This window comes from Oncorhynchus masou, chromosome 15 (assembly GCF_036934945.1).
Source record: "Oncorhynchus masou masou isolate Uvic2021 chromosome 15, UVic_Omas_1.1, whole genome shotgun sequence".
In the NCBI taxonomy this organism is placed as follows: Eukaryota; Metazoa; Chordata; class Actinopteri; order Salmoniformes; family Salmonidae; genus Oncorhynchus; species Oncorhynchus masou.
This window is the reverse complement of record NC_088226.1, coordinates 52,739,689-52,766,016: the sequence shown is the minus strand read 5'-3', so window position 1 is coordinate 52,766,016 and position 26,328 is coordinate 52,739,689. Positions and strand designations below refer to the sequence as shown.

Genomic DNA, 26,328 nt, shown 5'->3' with positions numbered 1-26,328 from the left:
TCACATTAACCGCTAAATTAATATTTGACGAGGGCTCTTTCCAAAGTATTATTCCGAAAATCGTGTCCCTATACCGGACTTTCAAGGGGTCAGGCAGCAGTGGTTAAATTAATTATTTATACAACCAGTACCTATAATTGGTTGTAATAGCTGAACATGTTTGATAAACTAGGATGTTTAAAGGTCGAGAGTGTTAGGCTTTTAATTTTAATTTAATGGCAGCACGAAAGGCCTATGTGATCCTATGCTAGCCTATATATATATATATATATAGAGTATGAGCATTTAGTTACATTCATGTTTTTGGAGATGAGGAGAAACGACAGATATACATTTTACCTTTAAAGTATATTGCAAATACGTAAGTGGAAAACATTCATGAAAATATAAATGGAGCGGACGACTGGGCTATATTCGCAATAGTTGTGATAAGGTAAAGGGAATTTACTATAAACCTAATATTAGGCTCCTGAACCTCTTGAATTCAAGACTTTTGTGTTGGACTTTCATTGAGAGACTCCCGTTTTCTACACATTGAATAAGGGATATCAGGCTTGGACTATTCCCTAGAGGAGCAGTGATCAGTCAAGGAATCCCCTTGTTGGGCCACCACATAGGAGAGAAGGATAAAAGATGAGTGTTTAAATGTATTTTCAATTGCGTGATTTAATCTCAAAGCGCTCAATGGAGCGCCAGATTCAACCCTCTAATGTTTTGAATGCGTGGATATTGTCCCTTTTGTTATAAATGGAACTACCGAGTACACACGTAAAACATTGACAACTAAATGTATCGTTTTGTGTGATTTAGGATAACAGCACCGTATAAGAAGAGGACCCAATTGTTCCAAAAGGCCTTGATTTTGCTCCGCCGCGGTCCGCGCGGAGGCTGCCGCAGCTGTGGACAGCAACAGGTGGTAAGCACTCTATGTTTTGCTCATAGTAAAACCCCTCAGATAATATCTTTTGATATCTTTGTGAAATGACACGCTCTTCCTGGAACGTAATAATCACAACATATGAGGGCCCAACGTGTATAAACACATCTTCATATCTAGTGTCCAGATCTCATTCAAAGTAAGATATGCGTCAAGAGACCTCCATATTTAATCAGATAAACTATATGCCTATCTGCTATTTCTATATTAGTTTTTGTAGTTAAACTGTGTATCGTTTAATAAATTATATACAAACGTCATAGATGTGTCCCATAGTGTTAACGGTGTTTGCTAATTCGGGATCCTTGGGACGTCCCAACTCTGACCTTACCCGATCGACGTTAAAATGGTAAAGGTAAGGGTTAAGGTTAGGGTTAAGGTAGGATAGCACTAACTAAGTGTTCTCTGAGGTAGTGGAATATGCGCACACATAATAGTCCCCAATAGGCTTCTAATCAAACCCCTAATCAGTTACCAGATTTACTGATCGTATGGAGCAATGACGTCACATGTACTAGATTGGTAAATGGAGCATAGGAAATGCTCTATGTTCCTCATTGTCTAATATTTTGTTGGACACACCATGTGAGAGAGTAGCCTATATCTTCCTATAACTTATTATTCAGAAACTAAAACATAAAGGAAATCTGGATGAACGTCATGGTAGGCTACACAATAGGCATAGGCCTCTACACATATGCACTATTAGCCTACTCGTATTTCCTTTGGTGGCATAATGGAATTTGAGGAGATTATATTTAATTCATTATTATTATTGTTGATGTTGTTGATGTTTTTATGCACTTATTATTTCGTCTGGAAAATATTTGGCCTAGGGCTATGTCTCGTTATTGGGCCACTAGTCAGTGATAGCATACACAACAGTGTAAAAAAACGACTTTTCCTAAAGTAACGATTTTTGTCGCTTTATCTGCTGTAGTTTTTGAGGAGTTGGGGGTTGTAGTGGACGGGTATCTGTAGGGGGTGTAGCATTGTGAGATTCGTTGAATTGAAAACTGTCAGCGATATCGTCTATTTTAACAGTGGTTTCAGGGGTGAATGGCAGTCGCTCCCTGATCCAGTGCAGGTGCAGGGAAGCAGGGGGATGGGGGTCCCTGCGCAGCCAAAATGCGCATTCATTTCAATAGACCACACACTGTCGGCCAGCATGCCATCATCTCTGCGCCTCTCACACATTCTCAGTGCAGTGCAGTCCTTACCGAGCGGAGCTCACACACTTTACAGCTCGCCAGAAGATATACACAAGCATGGGCTGAATGACTCAGGATTGTTATTGTGTTTTCCTGTGTTTATATCACTTATAATTGATAATGAAAGGTTTATAGCAATATCAAAATGTATGCTTTGAGAACAGATCATATCCTACATTATTTAAAACATTCTTCAAGGTGTTTTCTGTGGACATTTTGATATACTGTGATTTTTTTATTTAACTAGGCAAGTCAGTTAAGAACAAATTCTTATTTACAATGACGGCCTAGGAACAGTGGGTTAACTACGGTGTTCGGGGGCAGAACGTTATATTTTTACCTTGTCAGTTTGGGGATTCGATTTTGCCACCTTTCGGTTACTAGTCCAACGCTCAGACCACCAGGCTACCTGCCGCCCCACAGTCTGTAATTAATAACAATCAAATGTTTAACCCTTTTCTCAACCAGCACCATGGCCACTTAGTTGTTTTAGATTGTGGACACACCCTAATTTAATGGATGGTGGGTTTTAAATTCTAAAACGGCGACCCTAAACTCATTGCATATTCTGGCGTCTAGGGGATTAGGACGGTAACCACTGTTCAATGGATAAGTAGGCACTAACAATGTCCCAGTAAATACAATATGCCCACTGGCCACACACTGGTTTAATCACACACTGGTTGAATCAACGTTGTTTCCACGTGATTTCAATGAAATTACGTTGAACCACCATGGAATAGAGGTTGAATTGACATCTGTTTGCCCATTGGAAGACAACTGTACTGAAGTTGCTATGGAGGCCTATTGGCACTTGACTATAATTCTAATCAAACCGCGGGATTTAGCTCTGATAAGATACAACAGTTGGTCTCTCACGTTTCATGATGTCAGTGACTCAAGTTGTGTTGTGTTTTATTTATTTTTAAATCAACTAACACTTGAGGTAGACATTGAGAGTATTTGTTGCTGGTTGAATTTAACATAGCTATGCATATATCAGGTTATTCACCGCATAGTGCATACTCTACCAATGATGGGATACAGTAGGCTAAACAGAAACTGCATCATATTGGAAGATTATACTTTTTATGATGAAGCATGTCACTATGTATCATAGCTAATACAAACACAGATTGGGCCTATTTTTTAGAAAGGAACAAAACGGCTGAAAGTGGCAGACCTAGCTCAAATGTAAATATACATATTGTTATATAACTAATTCGAGTTAATACATTCTTAATGACAGGATAGCAGCGTATAATGCCTTTTTTTCACGAAAAACAATATAAATCACCATCTCTTTATTATTTAGGCTAATAACGTCAAAAGCTTCGTTAGATTGGGTTAGGAACAATGCACATCTAATTGTGGAAATTTCATAAGGTGCATGGCCACTGCAATTGAACAGCGAAGATATAATGTAGAGCAGAAGACACGACCACTGTCCATATAGACTACACCATTTGTGACTCAAATTAATCTATTATAAGGGGAATGTATACACTATTAATACTATTTATGCCATTAAATATACCATGAACAATATTTGCGCTCTACTGCCCTCTGCCCCTACCCCTTCAAAGAGACTAAACAAACACTTTGACCGGTTGCCTACTAGTAAAGTAAAATATGTTTTAATCTTGATGGGCAACATTGTCATTGTGTGATGGGAAATAAGGCTGAGCAGACTTGGAAAACTTTAGTTTCACTTCTGGGACATTCTGTCTGTCAGGCTTCTGGTCTTTACTACCACGTGTATAGTAGGCCTACCGCAGTCTGTCAGGCAACAGGTGATAACGGACTGCTACATGATAGGCTGAGTGCGTTCTAATCTGAAAACGGCGCACGTTATTGGTTAGGCTGCTATTGTGCGGAAACAAAGTTTACCCATGCGCAACTATAGTGGCGGGGCAAGTGTTTCTGCTTTTCCACTTCTATTGGTCAGTCCACCCATGCCTAGAACAATATATTCTTTGATGCAGCGGTGCAGCCTGCAGGGGTGTGCAGTACGATGCAGATCAAGCTCGAGCTTTATGGAACACTGGCATAGCCTGGGAAACAAATGAGGCGAGAAGCTCAGCGTGGGGTGGGGAGCAGGATGCTTGTTTCAGGCAGCTTTTAATAGTTGTGCTGCTGTTTCGATGCTAACATAAAACACATCCACTGTGACAAGCTTTTCAAACCTGATAAATAACATTGCGAAATACCATGCATGATTAAAACGTAGGCCTCGAACAAGTTGTAAAAAGTTGTGTTAATGTTTCATTATATACTAGATGCTTTAAAAAACGTTGGTTGTAGTGTTGTGGTAGCTGGATCGAATCCCCGAGCTGACAAGGTAAACAACTGTTGTTCTGCCCCTGTTCCCAGGTTGGACATTATTGTAAATAAGAATTTGTTCTTAACTGACTTGCCTAGTTAAATAAAGGTTTAATAATAGCATAGTTTCATTATAAACATACTCATTTAAAAGTATCACTCTTCCATTTAGCCCCTTTTAGCACAGATTTAGCCTAAAGCAAGCATCAGTTGGTGACAAATATATGTAACCTGTTAACGTTAGACTTTCCAGGCTAAAAACGTAATATGATGGGCCTACCAACTAATGCAATATGAATATAAATAAATACATGTCTTACAAAATCATAAAATTAAAACACGTACGTTTTAGATTGGTTTGTTTCGTTAAAGTGTGATTTTTATTCCAAGTCGTTCTAAAATCATACATGTGACATTGTAGGTCTATATATTTTACGTTCGACGTTGTTTTTGCGTAAATCATCAGCAGACGAAACGGAAGCTTCTGTCACTTCCCAGTAGTGGCAATGGCCACGATGACTGTCACTATCCAACCCTCAGTTGACAGCAATGCACCGACTTCCCCAACAGCAGAACTCATTGTTCACTTCATTCCTTCACAATTTCAGTCTTCAAGTATCCGATATTGATCAAGGTCCACATTATAGGCATCTGGGTAACACATTTCGAGATTTAAGAAAAATAAATACATTAGAATGTAAGTTTAAAATATGTATTATCTTTAGATAGTTCAGTCATGCAATGTGAGCATATAGACCTGCATCTATAGGGAATACCAGTTTGAACTTTGAAACTGTAGGCCCAATGAAACGTTTAACCTTATACAACTTTATCAATATGTTTATCCCTGTGGCTGATCGAGGGTGTGAGTGGAAATAAATCTCGGACAGCAGCTCGTTCGCAAGCGGCTGACTTTCTGTATGCTTTAGAGCAAAGTGTTTACAAAAGTTTGTCTGAGTACTGAAAGGGCACTACAAAGGCCCTTTATAGACATGCGACATGATGCCCGAGTCATTTGAATGGAAGTGGGAGAACTACTCTGCTTGAGCGCCTGGGTTTGTTGACAGAAGAACGTAAAATGATCACATATCTAAAATACAGATGAAAAAGCTCACATATTTTGCCTGTAGGACAATCAAAATGAGAAAATATAGGAATAGACGAATAAATCTTTAAGAAGCCTATTCAGGAATGTGAGAGACATCAATCAAATAGGTCTGCTGGGACATAAAAAAATAAAGATTGTTGGGCTTCATAATAAACACGCAGAATTCTTCCTCCCAAATGTTTCTCCCAAATGTGTGAAATGCTGAGAGTATGGCACAAGCGAACCAACATCCTCTACAAAGTCAAATAATGATAAAAGCAGAGACTGAAACATGTAATGAGTTCACCCTTAATCATTGATCATTAAAAATGGTGGTGTTAAATATACTCAATTACACGCATGACTTCCCTCAAACAGTGAATTATATCCTCCAACTACTTGTCTATTCTATCTCTCCTGCCAGAACTGGAAAGTCGATAATGTTGAATCCATACGTTTCTATGGATTGCATCACCCTAATTAATACTCAAGAGTGGTCCGTGGCTCACAGTTTTTGAATGGCCCCTCTCCTGTCGCTCTGACAGAAACAGTTCTCGAAAGGAAAAGTGGGTCTCTAGAGACCATCCAATGCGTTTTTCTGTGACTGATAATAACGTATGACTCAGATGCGACAGGGATCTGTCTGCACGGGGTAAACAATGCCCTGGCTGGGGCTGACACTCACTTTTGGGAAATATTATTCATATATTGGTGAAAATGTATTTTTTCGTTTCTAAAACGTGTACTGTTGCGACCACACATGTTTTTTAAAACTCATAAGACGGTGAATAATAATAAAATAATAACCTATGAATTATTTTGTTATAAATGTTTACACTATCTATATTGGATTTTGAGAGTTGCACCTGTGGCAGCGTTTAATAAATATAGGGCAATGAATTACATTGGGTTGGAACTTGGAAGTGTGCTGTTCTGTGCGCTACTCGGTCACCGCATTTGATTATAAATAAGAAGAGTTCACACGCTGATCGAGTGACTAAGGGGAACAAGCGAACCATTTTAATCAGGTGGCTATCTTCCTATCGCTGAGATCAGAGCTCTGTCACTCACGAGCTCGTCATTGTGTCCCCCCTGCGAAATGACATCTCCCTCAGGAAAGCGAATAGTAGCTGGATGAGATTTCAGTGTCTGTGCGTTATAAGCCCATCTATTAGCATAACGAAATGAAACGAGTTCTGGAGTTGGGAGGGAGGGGAGACCCTGCCTTGTTAATCAGGCCACAGGAAACAAATGTTATTTATTTTTCAAGGGATACCGATTGGCGCAGCGGTCTAGGGCACAGCATCTCAGTGCTAGTGCTAGAGGCGTCACCCTGGTTCGAATCCAGGCTGTATCACAACCCTCCCTATAGTGCGGCACACAATTGTCCCAGCGTCGTCCGGGTTTGGCTGGTGTAGGCCGTTATTGTAAGTAAGAATTTGTTCTTAACTGACTTGCCTAGTTAAATAAAGGTAAAAATGACATTAAAAAATATAACCTTCCATAGCAGGCTGGCCTCAAAGAGTTGACATAAGATAGTATATGTAAAGTTGTATCCCTCCAGCATACGTATGATATGTTCTGTTTGGTATAGTTACATAATACAGAAGGCTACTTAAGCCAAACATTAAAGGAGATTCCATTATACCTCAAATCTAGCAACCAAAAGGTTGTGTGTTCGAATCACATCATGGACAACATTAACATTTTAGCAACTACTTACTACTTTTTTAGCTACTTAGCATGTTAGCTAACCCTTCCCTTAACTCTACATTTAACCCCCAACCCAAGTGCTTAATTTGTAAATTGGGTGGCGCTTTATAATAAAGCATTGCATGCATATAATTGCCTTTGTGCTTGCAAAGAGCAGTAGAGTAGAGTAGATCAGTTGAGTAGAGGCGCTTGCAAAAGTTGTACACATGGGAAACTTTTTTAAGCCTAGGGTCAAGGGAAAAAACATGGCCTTTTATAAACGCATTTAATGAAATTCTACACAATTTTAGATGTCTGGAGACATTACAATAATAGTTTTCAATACTGCACAAATGATTGAAATGACAGGCTACTTTGACACTGACAAACTGAGAATCTGCGATCAATAAAAAAACACATAGGTGTCTGGGGACATAGTGTACATATTGTACAATATGAGGAGGGAATTATACTCATAATAAACCTTTCCAGTTTCACTGACTCACCCAATGATGCTCAGCTCACTCACCTAGCGATGGCTGATGCGCTCACTCTTGTTTTTGAAATGTATTTTATTTAACATTTATTTAACTAGGCAAGTCAGTTAAACTTTGTAAAAACAATGCTGTTCCTGCAATACGACTATTTTGAAGCTGATAATATATTTGGTAGCCTACAAAAAATTACTATTCTATTTTCAGCTAAATCCATTTGCTTTCCAACATGTGTTTTCCCACAATTGTATTGGAAATATTGTGAAAGGCCCGTTTTGCCTGCATGCTGTTCACTAACGATTTGCCGCACGTTTCCAACAGTAGGCACACAGTCCACAGCTAGGCATTTATACAATTTTTTTTTAACAAGCTATTGATCCACTGTGGCTAAATTATAGGCCTACTGCTGTAGCATTTTTTATTTTCATTTATTTATGAACAGACATCAGTAATTCAATAACTTTGAGAAATGTATTTAAAATGTATTAAGGGTGATGTGGAACTTCCAGCACCCTTCCTGCCGGTATAAGGAAATACATGATGAAGTGGAACAATGCAAATATTAAAGTTGCAGGGTTATGTCTATCAGAGAAGAGAGAGATCATAGAAAGCGAATCTCATTCTTGTTCCGTGAGAGATACAGGCGCACTTCCCTCTCTCACCACAGCATTGCGTGGGACTACAATGTTGCCAAACCATAAAACCGGGCCGGCCGAACACGACGAATTCTTAGAACATCAGGCACGTTTTCACATTACGTGTTTTAGGGGGCCGGATAATTACAGAAGAGGAAACTTGATTGGTTGAACTTAACTCTGATTTTATTATAATTTTTACATTGCAAACAGTGAACATAGTTTTTCATGCAAAGAGGAGGTACTGGATCCTGACAAATAGGTTCCGGGAAAGAAACAGAAAAAACGTAGAGGAGACGGATTCTGTTCTGCAGGATCCAGCTCAAATCAAGTACTGCCTAACCTTAACCCCTAATCCAGTGTCTCCCAAACTCGTCTTCGGGACCCCAAGGGGTGCACGTTTTGTTTTTTGGCCCTAACACTACACAGCTGATTGAAAGCTTGACGATTAGTTCATTATCTGAATCAGCTGTGTAGTGAGAGGGCAAAAAACAAAACGTGCACCCCTTGGGGTCCCGAGGACCGAGTTTGGGAAACCCTGCCCAAACCCCTAATGTAGGCCACACATATTTAAAATGGTAAGATATCATATGAAATGGATGATGGACATCCACAAATGAATACGTACCAGACGAAACACAACGCTCCATATTCATTGGAGGGAGACACATTTACCTTTACTATGTTAAGTCGACTCCTGGGTCAAGGTTGTCAATGTCCATAGTTGTAGGCCTAGAAGTAAACAGCCTTCTATTTCCATGGCTCATTGCTCAACTCATGAAACGTAATGGCCATATGAAGCAAGGCCACAAAGATGTCAGACCAAGTTATGACTTCAAGAGGAGATGAAGATCCAGGACAGCTGGACCACTCTTATTGATTTTGTGACAGCTTGTGTCATTTAACGTTTTGCCCGATGATACGTGGGACATTAACCCATGAGCACCTTCTACTCTGCGTGCATCCAATCACAATCACAACATCACTCCATCACACAGTCGCCCCGGGTGAGCGCACTCAAGGCTTGTAGCTCAGATGTTAATATAATCGATCCTTGATGTAATGAAGTGTACATTAAAGGATCTAGTTAGAACAACGTTTTCGCAGTCTACTTAGCTTTATTTGGTCGTGCATTGCGCTGAAAAATGCGTTAGCGCTCGCCTAGTGACCATTCATGTAAAACGCAAAACATTCCTGTCCACAAGGACAGTCTGAGAAAGGGAAAATGAGTTAAAGAGAAGGATCAATTGATCAAATCATTATTGACAGGGAATGGAAAAGAAAACATTTGAAAATTGCAGTTATTGATTAATCGTGTTAGCTTTCACTGACACAGATATAGGAGACTCATTTTACTCAATGCTCTAGATGTCAGGACTTCTGATTGTCTTGAACTTTAGGCCAGTGTAAGAAGCAGCTCAAAGGATGAACCTTAGGCGATTATGTGGCCTTCCATGGGATACATTGAATGAATTAATTGAAAAGTTGAAAACCGAATTGATCCCAACCCTCTTTGTCACATAAGTGTATAAAGTCAAGTGACTGTTGTGAAATTGTGGTTTAATAAGAGAATGATGTCGATGTTCTTTCAGATGAGTGTGATTATACAAATCAGTCTTTGTAAATTCCCCTTTTGATAGTCCAGTTTGTTGAAGCAGTATGAGCGAAAGTTTGCTCTGAATCTTGGACAGGAGCAATCACTAAACACAAAGATTAGGGGGACTCAGATAGTTTTATTCAGCCTAATTTTATTCACATTTATCGACAACACAAAATGGAAAGACAGCAATGATATTCAATAACAGTGATGCAGACATGGGGAGGAGGGCAGAGTGGCATTTCACCACATTAACGCCACAAGAAATGGCACAAAAACATAGCTTAATCCCCCAAAACAACATCAAAAACAACCACAGCCATAGTTACATAAACAAATGCTAATTTTGTAAATAATAAACTATCAATATAAGGATCTATTACATTACACAATTGAAGAAATCCAACCTAAATGCTAAATAAATCACAATTAGGTACCCTGTAAAAAAGGACATTCAGAGAAAATAAGGAAATGCAACTTTTTTGCCCAGTAGATTATGGAGAGAAGATCTGGTCCCACTTGTTTCAGTAGCCCAAGTAGGATAAAGCTTGGAGTGCCTCGTCACCGTGGAAACTGCCAGAACAATTCAGTTGAAGTTAGAGGAGGTCAGCTTGCAGGGTCATCAGCTCCAGCCTGCCTGTGCAAACTTCTGTTGGGCTGGGGACTTTTAGTGGGCGTGTTAGCCTGGGCCTAGCCCTGGCCTAGCCCTGGGTGGTAAGCAATTCTAAGTCTGATATAAATTTTTTGAGTCAGTTCGCAGCCTAGGCTCTCCAGGTGGCCTGTGAAATCGATTTTAACCCTGTGACCCTGTCTAGCAGAGGCATGGTTGACAACCTGAGTAAGAATTTAGTTGGCACTGACAGATCTCCACAGATTTCAGTAAGGGGTGGGAGGGGAGGGGCAGGGCAGGGGAGGTTATGGGTGTGCTAGAAGTGCTCATTAAAAGTTTTCAGCAGTTAGGAGAGAGTTGGTGTGTGTGTGTAGCACAGAGCTGCTGTTCTATTTAATCAGCTCAGGGTTGTGTCAGTTTGTTGCGTTACTTGTCACTGGAGTTCACTGATCTATACAGAAGATTGACAGTCTTTTTTTGAGATGTTTGATTGAGAGCCATTTGCCAATAGATTGTTGTAAAGTTATCAGAGTGTTCATGCAGTTCTGAAAGTCCACATTTGCCCTCTTCACTTGAACAAGAACAAATAAATAAACCCCACAAATAAATTATATATATATATATATATATATATATGTACAGTACCAGTCAAAAGCTTGGACACACCTACTCATTCAAGGGTTTTCTTTATTTTTTTACTATTTTCTACCTTGTAGAATAATAGTGAAGAAATCAAAACTATGAAATAGCACAAATGTAATCATATAGTAACCAAAAAAGTGTTAAACAAATCAAAATATATTTTATATTTGAGATTCTTCAAAGTAGCCACTCTTTGCCTTGATGACAGCTTTGGACACTCTTGGCATTCTCTCAGCCAGCTTCAACTGGAATTATTTTTAACAGTCTTGTAGGAGTTCCCACATATGATGAGCACTTATTGGCTGCTTTTCCTTCACTCTGCAGTCCAACTCATCCCAAACTATCTCAATTAGGTTGATGTCGGGTGATTGTGGAGGCCAGGTCATCTGATGCAGCATTCAATTCCTCTCCTTCTTGGTCAAATAGCCCTTACACAACCTGAAGGTGTGTTGGGTCATTGTCCTGTTGAAAAACAAAAGATAGTCCCACTAAATGCAAACCAGACGGGATGGCGTATCACTGCAGAATGCTGTTGTAGCCATGCTGGTTAAGTGTGCTTTGAATTCTAAATAAATCCCAGACAGTGTCACCAGCAAAGCACACCCACACCATCACACCTCTTCTATGCTTCACTGTACGAACCACACATGCGGAGATCATCCATTCACCTACTCTGCGTTTCACAAAGACACGGCGGTTGAAACAAAAATCTCAAATTTGGACTCATCAGACCAAACAACAGATTTCTACCGGTCTAATGTCCATGGCTTGTGTTTCTTGGCACTAGCAATTCTCTTCTTCTTATTGGTGTCCATTAGTAGTGGTTTCTTTGTTGCAATTCAATCATGAAGGCCTGATTCACGTAGTCTCATCTGAACAGTTGATGTTGAGATGTCTGTTACTTGAACTCTGTGAAGAATTTGTTTGGGCTGCAATTTCTGAGGCTGGTAACTCTTCCTTCCTGTGGCGGTCCTCAAGAGAGCCAGTTTCATCATATCGCTTGATGGGTTTTGCGACAGCACTTAAAGAAACTTTCAAAGTTCTTGAAATTTCCCGCATTGACTGACTTATGTCTTAAAGTAATGATGGACTGTCATTTCTCTTTGCTTATTTGAGCTGTTCTTGCCATAATATGGACTTGGTTTTTTTACCAAAGAGGGGTTGGATTAAATGCAGAAGACACATTTCAGTTGAAGGCATTCAGTTGTACAACTGACTAGGTATCCCCCTTTCCCTTGACTAGGTATCCCCCTTTATTTCACCTTTATTGAACTAGGTAGGCCAGTTGAGAACAAGTTCTCATTTACAACTGCTACCTGGCCAAGATGAAGCAAAGCAGTGTGACAAAAAGAACAACACAGAGTTACACATAAACAAACATACATTCAATAACACAATAGCACAATAACACAACAATTCTGTATACCCCCTACCTTGTCACAACACAACTGATTGGCTCAAACACATTAAGAAGGAAAGAAATTCCACAAATTAACTTTTAATAAGGCACACCTGTTCATTGAAATGCATTCCAGGTGACTACCTCATGAAGCTGGTTGAGAGAATGCCAAGCGTGTGCCAAATCAAATCAAATGTATTTATATAGCCCTTCTTACATCAGCTGATATACCAACGTGCTGTACAGAAACCCAGCCTAAAACCACAAACAGCAAGCAATGTTTGTGTAGAAGCACGGTGGCTAGGAAAAACTCCCTAGAAAGGCAAAAACCTAGGAAGAAACCTAGAGAGGAACCAGGCTATGAGGGGTGGCCACTCCTCTTCTGGCTGTGCCGGGTGGAGATTATAACAGAACATGGCCAAGATGTTCAAATGTTCATTAATGACCAGCATGGTCAAATAATAGTAATCACAGTGAACAGGTCAGGGTTCCATAGTCGCAGGCAGAACAGTTGAAACTGGAGCAGCGGCACAGCCAGGTGGACTGGGGACAACAAGGAGTCATCATGCCAGGTAGTCCTGAGGCATGGTCCTAGGGTTCAGGTCCTCCGAGAGAGAGAAAGAAAGAAAGAAAAAAAGAAAGAAAAAGAGAATTAGAGAGAGCATAGTTATATTCACACAGGACATCAGATAAGACAGGAGAAATACTCCAGATATAACAGACTAACCCTAACCCCCCGACACATAAACTACTGCAGCATAAATACTGGAGGCTGAGACAGGAGAGGTCAGGAGACACTGTGGCCCCATCCGATGATACCCCCAGACAGGGCCAAACAGGCAGGATTTAACCCCACCCACTTTGCCAAAGCACAGCCCCCACACCACTAGAGGGATATCTTCAACCACCAATTTACCATCCTGAGACAAGTATAGCCCACAAAGATCTCTGCCAAGGCACAACCCAAGGGGGGGCGCCAACCCAGACAGGAAGACCACGTCAGTGACTCAACCCACTCAAGTGAGAACTGCATGGAAGAGCACCAGTAAGCCAGTGACTCAGCCCCTGTAATAGGGTTAGAGGCAGAGAATCCCAGAGGAGAGAGGGGAACCGGCCAGGCAGAGACAGCAAGGGCGGTTCGTTGCTCCAGTGCCTTTCTGTTCACCTTCACACTCCTGGGCCAGACTACACTCAATCATAGGACCTACTGAAGAGATGAGTCTTCAGTAAAGATTTAAAGGTTGAGACCGAGTCTGCGTCTCTCACATGGGTAGGCAGACCATTCCATAAAAATGAAGCTCAATAGGAGAATGCCCTGCCTCCAGCTGTTTGCTTAGAAATTCTAGGGACAATTAGGAGGCCTGCATCTTGTGACCGTAATGTGTAGGTATGTACGACAGGACCAAATCGGAAAGATAGGTAGGAGCAAGCCCATGTAACGTTTTGTAGGTTATCAGTAAAACCTTGAAATCAGCCCTTACCTTAACAGGAAGCCAGTGTAGGGAGGATTGCACTGGAGTAATATGATCACATCCTGTGGTTCTAGTCAGGATTATAGCAGCCGTATTTAGCACTAACTGAAGTTTATTTAGTGCTTTATCCGGGTAGCCGGAAAATAGAGCATTGCAGTAGTCTAACCGAGCAGTAACAAACGCATGGATTCATTTTTCAGCATCATTTCTGGTCAGAAAATTTCCGATTTTTGCAATGTTACATAAATGGATAAAAGCTGTCCTTGAAACAGTCTTGATATGTTCGTCAAACGAGAGGTCAGGGTCCAGAGCAAAGATGTCATCAAGACAAAGGGTACTTTAAAAATATCAAATATCAAATATATTTTGTTTTGTTTAACACTTTTTTGCTTACTACATGATTCCATGTGTTGTTTCATAGTTTTGATATCTTTACTATTATTCTACAAAATAGAAAATAGTAAAAATAAAGAAAAACCCTTCAATGAGTAGGTGTGTCCAAACTTTTGACAGGTACTGTATACTGTTGTCATATTGAGTTGTGTATTAAATCAATGACATTAATAAATATGTCTAAATTTGGTGAACTTAACTGATTGAGTGTATATAATTTAGTAAAATACCAATATCTAACCTTCGCAATACTAATGTTTTTAGAATGGTTATGTATGCTTCCGACTTTGAAACCATTGATTTTCCATGACATAGTTTTGTTTGGTTACACGTCTTCCCATGTGGATTGAGGATATGGATTCCTCCCTCAGAGGGTAGTGGTGCTCATTGCCCTGCAAATAAGTGTCAACTTGTTCAGTGATTTTGAAATGGTCATGGCGAGTCCCACAGGAGCATGTGTGAATAAAGGGCAGCTCTTCACAGCCTATTTCTGCTGTCTCATTGGTCCTGGATATGCCCCATGGCCTCCCAAATGATGCCATTTGTCACATGTTTAACAGATTGATACTCCCTAGACTCGAGGGTGGCATGTGTGTGTGTGGGGGGGGGGATGATAGAGAGATAGGCTTTGAGGGAGGACACTAGTCTAAGTGCCTGAGGATGCTATTGTGATTGAGTGTTTGAGTGGGACCTTCATGATGCTTCTGAGAGCTGGTATCATCCCAACAGTTTTCCTCTTCCAGTAGGGAAGAGAGTGTATCCCTATCACTATTATTTTCAAACTGAATGGATTCAGCAACAGTATCCTACATTTGAACTCAGTCCAGAGGGAGAACCTCTCTTACTTTAGCCTCTTGTCTAATCAATCACCCACAAAAGAGTCCTGAGTCATGTGTTCCTATGCAAATGTTTCTGCAAACACTGAAGGGTAAGCTAACCTTACATTATCTGTGTCTTATAACTCCATCCTGATGGAAAACCTGTCATTCCCCCTCTCCTCTCACATTCAGATACCAATACCAACATGGCCACATCATTCATGTCTTCTGCAATGACATAACCGTTTGTCATTAAGATATGTAATGCCTGTCATAATCTCAGCCACATTTAGATGCTGTTTGTCGTAATGTTTCAGTATTTGTTTGTTACATTTTGAGAAATGGTTGAGGAAGGACAGGTGAGTCAGAGACTAACAGTGTAAGTGCCAGGTCCACTTGTAGAGGCTTCATGAAAAGTGTTTGTGGCAGCAGTAATATTTTTCTGATTACCTTTTGGATTTATTGGTAACACACAGCTGTGTGCCTGTGTGCCTGTGTGAGTATGCACACACATGCTTGTGTGTGATTTAATGAGGGATTTTTTGGGCAAGTTGGCGTTTACTCATCAGTGTCATGGCAGTTTTGTTTCAAAAGTGCTGGTGCTGGAGAAAGAGGGATTTCGGCCCGTCAGCAGTGTGTGATGTCAGCATTGCCGAGACAACAAAAGAGAGCTCCAAATCCGTGGAGTTTGCAGCATTATGGGGCCCAGTCTGGGCAGAACATAGCCCCTCTTTTCACTGGGACAAACATTCTAGCGTACAGCTATCTAGAGTGCACAGAGTGCAGTGCACACACACAACAGGACTTCTGCTTTTCAGCCCTGTTTATTCATCATATCCTCCACACTCATTTACTTAGGCTTTATCTATCTAAGGAGAATATCTGGGCGGAATGTTAATGATAAGGAATTAGTTTTTTGATAAAGTTATGGTCAATTAGCTGACACTTCCATAGCATCCAAAGCAACACACAATATCAGTAAAGACTATGCGTATGTATGAAAAATGTGATATTGTGTGGGTAAATGATATACAAACATTGATCACGTGGCTCAAACTTTGAAAACACAATACAAATGTTCATTGTTCATGTTCAGAGCTGTGACATCCTGAAAATTAGCCTTTTGATTCGCCCCCTCCTGTGTTCCAACTGTAACAGAATACATGTATAATCAAAGTAGACACACACCTCTGTTTATTTAATGCTTTGGTTAGGACACTGTAAAGCCACCTGCAGTTCTCCTTGAAAATTAGAATTACATGTTGGCACAAAAACAACTAGCATGCTGTCTGAACCAGTGGCACTCAAAGAAATGCATTCTGGGAAATCTACATTTAACTATGGCTATCAAAATTCAGCATATAGTTTCAATCCTTGTTGGTCTCGAGCTAATAGTACTTTAAACAATTCGGTATATCTCTAAACATGTTTGCAATGGAAAGGAATAGTCAACATTGCAATAAGGATTTTCTTCATCCCTGGCAGTATCACTATTACAAAGTTTAACCTTACTTGAACCTGTTTATCTACATTTTTGATAAAGTTCCTCCAAGTTGAGTGAACAGTCTGGGCTTCAGAGACACTGCCAAGCCGAAGAACACAACTGGGTCTGGCTGGCATGAGCCGTGGGCAGGCCCTGAAGGCAGGATATTGTAGAGGACAGACTGACCACACGGATCCCCAACAAGTCCTCTTTTTGATGGGGAAGAATTATGATGGCGATGCCTCGCAGTGGAGCCTTCAGATCAGTCTGTAGTGGGGTTATAGGAGAAAGATGCCTACAGTAACATACAGTCACACAGCGGCCCCCATTCATTACATGCCCCATGTGTATTAAAATACTGGAATAACGTGAGGCAGCTGCAGAATGTAGTCCAACACAAGGCCACTCTTTATTTTCTGCTCCCTACTGTCTGTCTTGTTACAGGCCTGTCTGTCTCTGGTACCCTCTGTGTGATTATACAAGCTTGCCCCCAAAAAGTTTCTACAGAGATTTGTTTTCGATGTTTGGGGGGGCAACAATAGTTTCCTTTGGACTAGATAAAGAGGGATTTCATGTTCAAATGGCAACCCTAAAGTGATTAGTTTGTGTACAGCACCACTGACTGAAAAATATAATTACTCAATCTAGATGCTCCCAGATACACAAAGCATGGTGTTCTAAATACACGTGGGTACACATAGTAAGCCAGACTTTGTGTTTTATTTTGCTAGAGAAAAGGTGAGAGGAACCTGCTGACATCCATATGACCGTATGACCAAGACCTGTCTGTCCAGGAGACTGAGACCACACCAGATATGGTAAGTTTGGGACTGAAGAGAATAGACAGCTCTTGAATGTCGTCCATTGCTACACATTGCTACACCTTATTGCTCACAGTTACTATTACCATTACTCTTCCCCTCTGAAAAACAAAGTGTTCTTGGGCCAGTAACCGAAAGGTTGCTTGTTCGAAAACCCAAGCCGACAAGGTGAAAAACCTGTCGATGTGCCTTTAAATATATATATATTTTTAATTGAACCTTAATTTCACTAAGCAAGTCAGTTAAGAACAAATTCTTATTTACAATGACTGCCTACCCTTGCCAAACCCGGGCGATGCTGGGTCAATTGTGCACCGCCTTACGGGACTCCCAATCACGGCCGAATGTGATACAGCCTGGGATTGAACCAAGGACTGTAGTGATGCCTCTTGCACTGTGCCTTTAACTGCTGTGCCACTCTGGAGCCTAAGCAAGGGAATGAACCCTAATACTGCTCGGCGGCGTACTACTCTGGCTGACCCTGTAAACAACAGTGTTTGTGACAATAAAACATCCTCCCAAAAATATTCCCATTACCTTTGAGAAGCCTTGCCATGCTTGTTTTTCCTGGTTGGTTGCTTTCTACAATGCCTTGAGAGGGTGGCAGGCCCAACAATCACTATTCCAAATTGTGTGTGGCACAAAGAATATGAACTCAGTCATTGGAAGACTGCCATCGGATGGTCTTGAGAACAGCTGAGTGGAAATGACTCAGAGACTGGAGAAAGACTACTGATCAACTCACACATCTGACCCCAACCCACATCCACATCCATTCCATCATTTTAAGATTACTCTACATTATTTCAATTTTTAGTGTCTTCATCCCTGGTGCCCATTCTTTTCTTGTGCACCGGCCTTGGACTTCCCTCAAGAACAAACCAGTACAACGCATCATGGAACCTCTGAGTTCCTACACCCACCCTGCTCTCTTTGCGTATATAAACAAAAACATAGTGTACATTCCTGAACTATGTTCTGCTGGTGAGGTTTTATAGAGAGACCCTTCCCAGTTCTCAGTTCTTTAATGCCACCAGGTATTGCGCAAGTGTTCCATCACCCCTACTACTGTCACACACTAGTCTGACGTGTCGAAAGAAAGACGCATCGGCCCTTGTGGAATGTGGAATGTGGCATGTCCCTGTGAACTATTTCCTGCTTTGTCGTAAGAGTTATGTGCGGTGGAAACACAAAGTTTCCTTTTTTCACAGCTCCTCTGTGGCGCAGTGTTGGTCCTCTGCTGCAGCTAGCCTCTGCTCAGGAACAATGCCATTCTTTGAGTTTAAGGCCCTTAAAAGATGCCTATGTCAAGTCAGCAACCCAATGTTGCTGTGTGTCACCAAGCACGTTAACTGTGAAGCACTTGTCTTCTCCAGTCTTTCAGTATGATGGGGCAGCAGGGGCAGAGTGGTTCCAATACTGGGTGATTTACAATAAAGCACAGTGGAATTTCACCCTATCTGAAATGGAAATAATGAATATCTTATTAGGATGGTTATTTCAGAACAAGTCACAATTTTAATATAAATTATTCTAATTTCAAAACCTTGGTCACAAAGAGTAAGACTCCATTTAGACCCAATCTAAAATTAATGAAAGCATCTTAAGGGACAGAGTGGAATTGGGAGGGTAATGGAGATACTCATGGTTACACTGTACTTTCATTGTCAAAACCTTGTCTATTTATGTTAGTGAAGGACACTAGCTGGAGACGTATAACCCTTGGGAACCTTCAGGTCTTGACATTGTCATGACAGCCTACTAGATTGTTATGAGGGTATGAAGATGGCTTTAGGAAGGCAGTTTCCAGAGCAGGATTTGTTACTTTTGCTAGTTTCCATTGTTAAATATGTAGGTAATACAATTGAATATTTGAGTTTCATATTTGCTTTGCTTAATGGTTGTTGAAATCCAAACAGAGTGAAGTCCCACTGGGATGCTTGGTTTTATTGACCAAACTCAGGAGGGGTTAGTCTCGACTCATTATGCTCACACACATGGCGCTTTGTCCACTTGTCATGTTTAAAGATACATTTTTCTCTGCTCACACATCCCATTGTCTTTAAATTATTAATTCAATAACACATGTACTTTAGATTGTACTATATAATTGAAAAAGAACTGACCCTTCAACTAATTTCTAATACTGTATCCTGCAGTCCTTGTAGGGCGGCGGGTAACCTAGTGGTGAAGAGCGTTGGGATGGTAAAAGGTTGCTGGTTCGAATCCCTGAGCCGACTAGGTGGAAAATATGTCGCTGTGCCCTTGAACAAGGCACTTAACCCTAATTGCTTCTGTACTTTGCTCTGGATAAGAGTGTCTTGCTAAATTACTAAAATGTATAAGGACAAATCATAGAGATGAAAACTGTGATGTGTAGGAATTGTCAATGTTGTTGTGCAGGAATGCAATGATCTGGGATCTTTGTTGACATCAAAACAAAGTTGTTAGTTGTTCTGTGTACCTTGATACTTAGTATGGGACCATATCTGCCTGTCCCAGGGCAGCCATCACTCAGGTCAGAGAGGAGAAGCAGGACTTCTAAGGGGAGAGCGTGGTGTAGGAGAGGCCAACTCCATCTGTCGAGATTTTGTTCCAGCCGTGCGCCTGGCCGCACTGACGGGATTTGAGCCCACATGTTTGGGGTTGGGGTTGCCGGGGACAGAGCAGAGGGGGTAGAGGGGCACTCTGGCTTCCTCCCACAGCAACCAGCATGGTGCTACTGGAGGCAGCTGGCTGGAGGAGTGGCCCGGGCTCCAGGCCTTTGTTGCTGGGGAGATGAGAGGATGGAGGAGTGGGGGAATACTGGGAACCTGCAGGGAAGGAAGCACTAATACTCCTCCTCCTCCTCTTCTCCCTCCTCTTCTAACAACAGCAGGGTGGAAAAGTCTATCCTCTGCTGTTATATGATGTACTATATCTTGCAGTGAGACTGGTTCCTCCTCTCTTACTTTACTTTTTTTTCTGCTGTTGTATGGACACAAAACACCTACATTAGTGCTGAGCAATTTTGTTGTTGTTGTGGTTATTAAATAACTAATTGACCGACGTCTGTTCAATTTCTTGAATTCCATTTTGTTAGTTTTTTTTTGTGAGCCCAACTCGCCTTTTAAATAATATCATTCATTTTAGAATTAAAGTCAAGAACTATGTGGGACGCTGGGCTGAAGGGAGTTGTAGTTTTCATTAAGCAAATATTCAACCTAGTTCAGCACAGAAACGTGGTAATTAGCTACAATGACCATAAACCATTGAGCCTGACGGATACACTTTTACGCCTGCGACGTGTTAGATACACACAGACCGCATGAGAGAAGAATGTACACAACACAACGATGAGAAAGATAGAGATTGACAGTTCATGAAAGTATGCCTGATGTACTTTGAAGAACTAGTCAAATGATTTTGTCAGACAGCTCTACAGCATACAGTACTTAGGCAGGCTAGCCTAGCTAAATAGAATGACAAAAGACAGTACAGGATGGGTAGCACAGAGATAACATTAGATGGCCTGGCTGGCTGGCTGCTACTGCCTGAGCAGACATGAGATGATGACTTTAAGGAATACAACATAACAAAGTCATACAATAAAAACTGAGTTATTTACACAACTGAAATATTTTTACTGTCTACTCTACCTGACAGAGACAATGTCGTATTTGAAATATTTTGGCAATTGAATGTTCACTATTTTGGACTTTGAAAATTCCATTAAAAAGCACTAAAATCAATAGAATGTCATTATTTCATAATACATTTCACGTTTAAAAAAAAATTTGAACCCAAAATCGAAAACCGTGATTATTTTAAATAATTGAACCGAAAACGATCCGACCTCAAAAAGCAGTAATCACTCAGCACTAACCCACATATCCAAGATTTTTTGTTACGCATTATAATTTTTAAGGTTTATAATGTGCAGATGAGATGAGTTTCATCTAAAGTCTGAAATGTTTGTTTTTTTAAATGGCAATGACATCTCTAGTTCTGATTTTCTCCTGTTTCCCCCCCTAGTTTTACCTACCATGATTGTGATAATTGGATTTTCTGGACACCTGTATGAGTGCAGTATATCCAGCGGATTATAACCAGGGAGAGGGTGAGTCAACTCTAATTATTGTCATGTCAAGCAATACAAATGGCCAGCCATCCCCCAACCCCTTCTCTCTAGCATGGTAGCCTAGTTACTGCTGTTCCTCACATCCACCTCATATCTACAGAACTAGTTTACTGTCTCAGAACACCAAAGCTAAGGAAAGGTAGGCTAGAGGAGGCCTTCAAGGGTGGAGTTTCTCTCTGTTTTACACGAGCTGAAGTTGCCTCAGAAAGAGTTGAGAATTTAAAAAAAAGTTGTTTCTACGCTATACAAACCATAAGCATAAAAAGATTCACTCCAGTCTCCTAACAAACAACTCTAAACATAGATAAGAAAATGTTTTTCTGGGAAATAAGTAGAGAACATACTGTGTCCTACTTCCGCCCACTCTGTGCTGGGCCAAAGCAGGAGTAGATAGTGAGGTGGGATGTGGGGACAGGAGAGGAGAATGGGAGTGGTGGGGTGTACTCTGCTCACGGTCCCACAGTTAATCCCAAGGAGGGAGCTGTGACTGAGACTGAGCGGGGATGAGGGATGAACAGACAGGACTTGTCCACAGACAGTCAAAGGGAGAGCTGGAGCTCTTTAACCATGTGAGGGGAGCAGGACAGGGACGGATGGACTCACAAGATGTCCAGACGGGCCGGGCCAGGTCATTTATAAGGCCTTGCTTTCTCTCCAGGGTAGGCTGCCGGCCGGCCAGGCCCAGCCAGCAGGAACTTCCCAGGGCCACCTCCGCTCTGCTCCGAGTGACTGAGAATACGTAATGAGTTGCAGGGCTCCACATTTACCACGGCTGATCAGCTGAGAACAATGAACTCGCGGGCACACAATAGTGACTAGAGAGCCTCAAGGCATTGTCTCTGTATTTTTAGAGGGGGGGAAATGAGAGAGCCAGAGAAAGAGGAGAATGAAGAGGAGAAAAGTGAACAAGACTGTAGTTTTGTAATGCTTTGTTCTATTTGTTTTGGGGGGAAAGAAGCAATACTTTGTTTGTATACTTATTGTTACTATTGTCAATACTTTGGCATCCATGTGGCCATTTATGTCCATAGGCAGCACATGCCATTGGTTTATGTTAAATAGGTTGGGGATAATGCTGAGGCTTTGGGTTTAGTGTTGAAGCACTTCAACTGCATCTAATGTCATGATATTTATCAGATTTTTATAGCGTTCTTCAAATGGTAAAAACGTATTTGCACTATTAGTGATTTCCTCTTGTAATTTTAGCCTAGCTATTTGCCTACATCGGCCTGCTGTGTGCAGTGAGACCTACCTACCTCCCCTTACAGAGGAATAGTGAATGAGGGTTGCTCTGGCAGCTAGTGACATTGTCATTTAAAGCCAGCCTACAGCCACCGATTACCATCTACATATTTATGGAGACTATGAGCATTATATGGTACCATTTAAATTAACAACCCCTTTTTCACTGACTGAAAACTTTGTAATCTTGACTATGCAATTAGTTTAGAATGGCTAAGAAATCAACTTCATTAGCATTTTTTGTACTGAAGGTACCGGCTTGGGCCAAATGTTCGTTCTAGGGTGGAAAGCATATCTCTTTGGAAAAGCTGTCCTAAATTAGTTTCTGTATCAGTTAAAGACTATTTCCTCTCTGCCTTAAACTTGGGCATGATAGAAGAACCCCTGGAATATTTATGGGGGGAAAAATAATTCCACAAAGACAATTTTGCCCTTTGGTTACATGTTCTGCCTTCCCTTCTTGTGTTTTTCCAATTACTTAATGCTATTTAAATATAGCAGAGCCGACATATGCAGTTCACTGTAGTGGGGCCTGAAATAAGTCACGCTTTAATTGTATTGCATCAATTAAAATAGAAGCCCATCACAGTAAGCTAGCTGTAATAAAATGATAAAATGGACAATTAGGAAAAATCAAGTCCTTTAATTTTCTAAACACACTCTAGAGAGTGTCTTTAAGCCAGCCAGATTTGACTATATGTTGAGCGGTATTCCCCTCAGTGAGGACCGCTGAAGTGCTGTGAATTACAGTTGAACTCTTTGGTATGTTGTACTGTAACATATAGTACTACAAACTGTAGTGCCACTTCATATTATTCATCCAATTCTCTGCTTGGCAAGCTTTTATATACATTTTATTTAGGCCAACTCGTATATTGACTGGGAGAATAAACCATGCAGTAGAATATGTGTGTTAAAGTCAGCCTTTGCAGACGGGCCTGGATTGTAGACACAACCAGAGTCTGTAAATCAGTCATTTCCTCGTCTTTGCAGGAAGGATTTGGCTGGTTGGTGTTTGTGGTCCCAGGTCGACCGGTCGGGCAAAGAGATAACACCAATACCGTTTGCCTGCCAGGAGTACTTGCGAACCGAATGCAAACTGATTTTACATGTAGAATCACTCGAAAATGTTGGCAATCATAAGTCAACAGCACACTGAACGATCGGCAGACGAACGTGAGATCCACATTCGGTGCGAAAGAGGCTCTCAGATTCCCAATCAGTGTTTGCCTTGGGAGACGAGTGATTACTCACACACCTAGGAGCCCCGGCCTCTTTCTGCCCCCCTGGGCTCCACCCACCTCAACCCACCCTGTCCCGTGCCATGCATGATCTGTGGGTGTGGTGTGGTGTGTGACGATACGTCGTCTGCTGGTAGGCCAAACCCACTGCTTGCTCTCCCTGTCAACCAATCAATATTTTTTATGAAACACATTTCATACAAAGCAAGGGCTTTACACATATCATTAAAAATACATCTGAAAGGCATTATGGTAACCATAAAAATAAACATTACGTTACACAGAGTAAAATATAAGCACAGGCAATTAATCCCTTTTATCCAGCAAAATGAGTATTGTATATTGCTATTACTTGGAAGGCAGCAAGAACTCAACCAGGAAATGGTGTTCTATACCTGTATTTTGTATTTCTTTCCAGGTGTCCTTCTGATGTTCTTGATGCACATCCAAGGGTACTTGTCCATTGATGGGTGATGGAGATGAGGTTCCTTCTACTATAACCCTGGCCTCCAAGAACAGCTTCAAAGACAGGACCTAAGGAGAGATCAGTCACGCAAAACACATCTACACACCACTGCTTCTGCTGCAAATGTGAGGGCATGATCTGTCTCTGTGAAGACAAAACAATATGCACCTTGTGAAATTCTCAGAACATGGTTAATTTTGAAACTGTTACAACTGAAACAATACAACTTTTTACCAATAGAGGTTACGCTGCTTATGATATAAACTGTACCGTCCATTGATATATTGGATTTCACGATGTTACATATCTTCAATCTGTGATCATATTAAATCAATGAAATCATGGTGTGCTGTGTCTTCGGTAGAAACACACTGAGTTGTCAAAACATAAATAATATTGAGCTGCACCCTTTTGCACTGAGAACACCCTTAGTTCATTGGGGCATTGGACTCGAAAGCATTTCACAAGCATGGCCAATGTTGACTATAATGCTTCCCACAGTTCTGTCATGTTGGTTGTATGTCCTTTGGGTGTCCTTTGACCATTCTTGATACACACAGGAAACTGTTGAGCGTGAAAAACCCAGCAGCGTTGCAGTTCTTGACACAAACCGGTGTGCCTGGCACCTACTACCATACCCCCTGTTTTAAGGCACTCCAATCTTTTGTCTTGCCCATTCACCCTCTGAATGGCACACATACCTAATCCATGTCTCAGTTGTCTCAAGGCTTAAAACTCCTTTAGCCGGTCTCCTCCCCTTCATCTACAGAGATTGAAGTGGATTTAACAAGTGACATCAATAAGGGATCATAGCTTTCACCCGGATTCACCTGGTAAGTCTATGTCATTGAAAGAGCAGGTATTCATAATGTTTTGTACACTCAGTGTATGTTGTGCATTACAATATTTGGGGTAGGGTTTTCACATCCCCAAGCCAGGGGAAGGTAACTGCAGATTTTTGTTCAAGCCCTCCATGACAGGAGTTGTACACCCCTAGATTAAAGTTATAGGAGATGCTGACACCAGAATATGGTGACAGAGAATACCCCCACACACCCTACCACACACACCATTTGCAGCTGCAGGGTTAGGCATGTTGACACTGTTATGGCCTCTATAAAAACCTGAATAAGGCTGGTCACTACTATGTAAATGATAACACCATTTCTGGTTATAATTCATCTAAATACAGGACATGGCCGGGTAACTCCATCTTCCAGTACGGTGTGTGGTATCTTATATTGTTCATGTTGTATCAATGCAGCCCTCAGGTGATGAAACTGTCTCTGCCACATTAGCTGCTCTCTCTCTCCTTTCTCTCAAAGCTCCCAGGCCGGCTTTCAGCCATGGCTACTCAACACCCCTTTATTTAAAACAAACACACACACACACAGCCTTTCCACTGCCTATCACGCAGCCCAGTCATTTATCACTGCCAACTAAAGTGGGTATGTGTCCCCATTTGGGCTTATTGATTACCCATATCTCTCTCATGTATTTACTGTGTAAATCAGCAAACAGAAACCACACAGTAAGTGGATATACCTCCTCACTCACACTTGATTGTCCTCTCAGAGGATCCAAGCGGGAAGAGTTCTCTATCATGTCAAGCCAAGCCAAGCCCAGGAGATGGTTAGCATCATGAC

The 26,328-nt window shown here is 41.2% G+C and overlaps 2 long non-coding RNA genes across 4 annotated transcripts in view; both read left to right on the top strand.

Annotated features, from left to right (window-relative positions):
- The window catches only part of LOC135555126 (uncharacterized), a 140,834-nt gene extending 115,792 nt beyond the window's left edge, over positions 1 to 25,042 (top strand). For 2 of the 3 annotated variants that reach the window (XR_010457837.1, XR_010457836.1), the window contains exons 3-6: positions 811 to 916; positions 17,524 to 17,610; positions 21,628 to 21,712; positions 24,635 to 25,041. This is a non-coding gene — a long non-coding RNA (uncharacterized LOC135555126). Of the gene's footprint in view, positions 1 to 810; positions 917 to 17,523; positions 17,611 to 21,627; positions 21,713 to 24,634 lie in introns of all 3 variants that reach the window. The other variant, XR_010457835.1, reaches the window with a different exon arrangement.
- Positions 268 to 610, top strand: LOC135555127 (uncharacterized). The gene is made up of 2 exons (XR_010457838.1): positions 268 to 433; positions 544 to 610. It is a non-coding gene; the product is annotated as an uncharacterized LOC135555127 (long non-coding RNA).
- Positions 25,043 to 26,328: the final 1,286 nt, after the last annotated feature.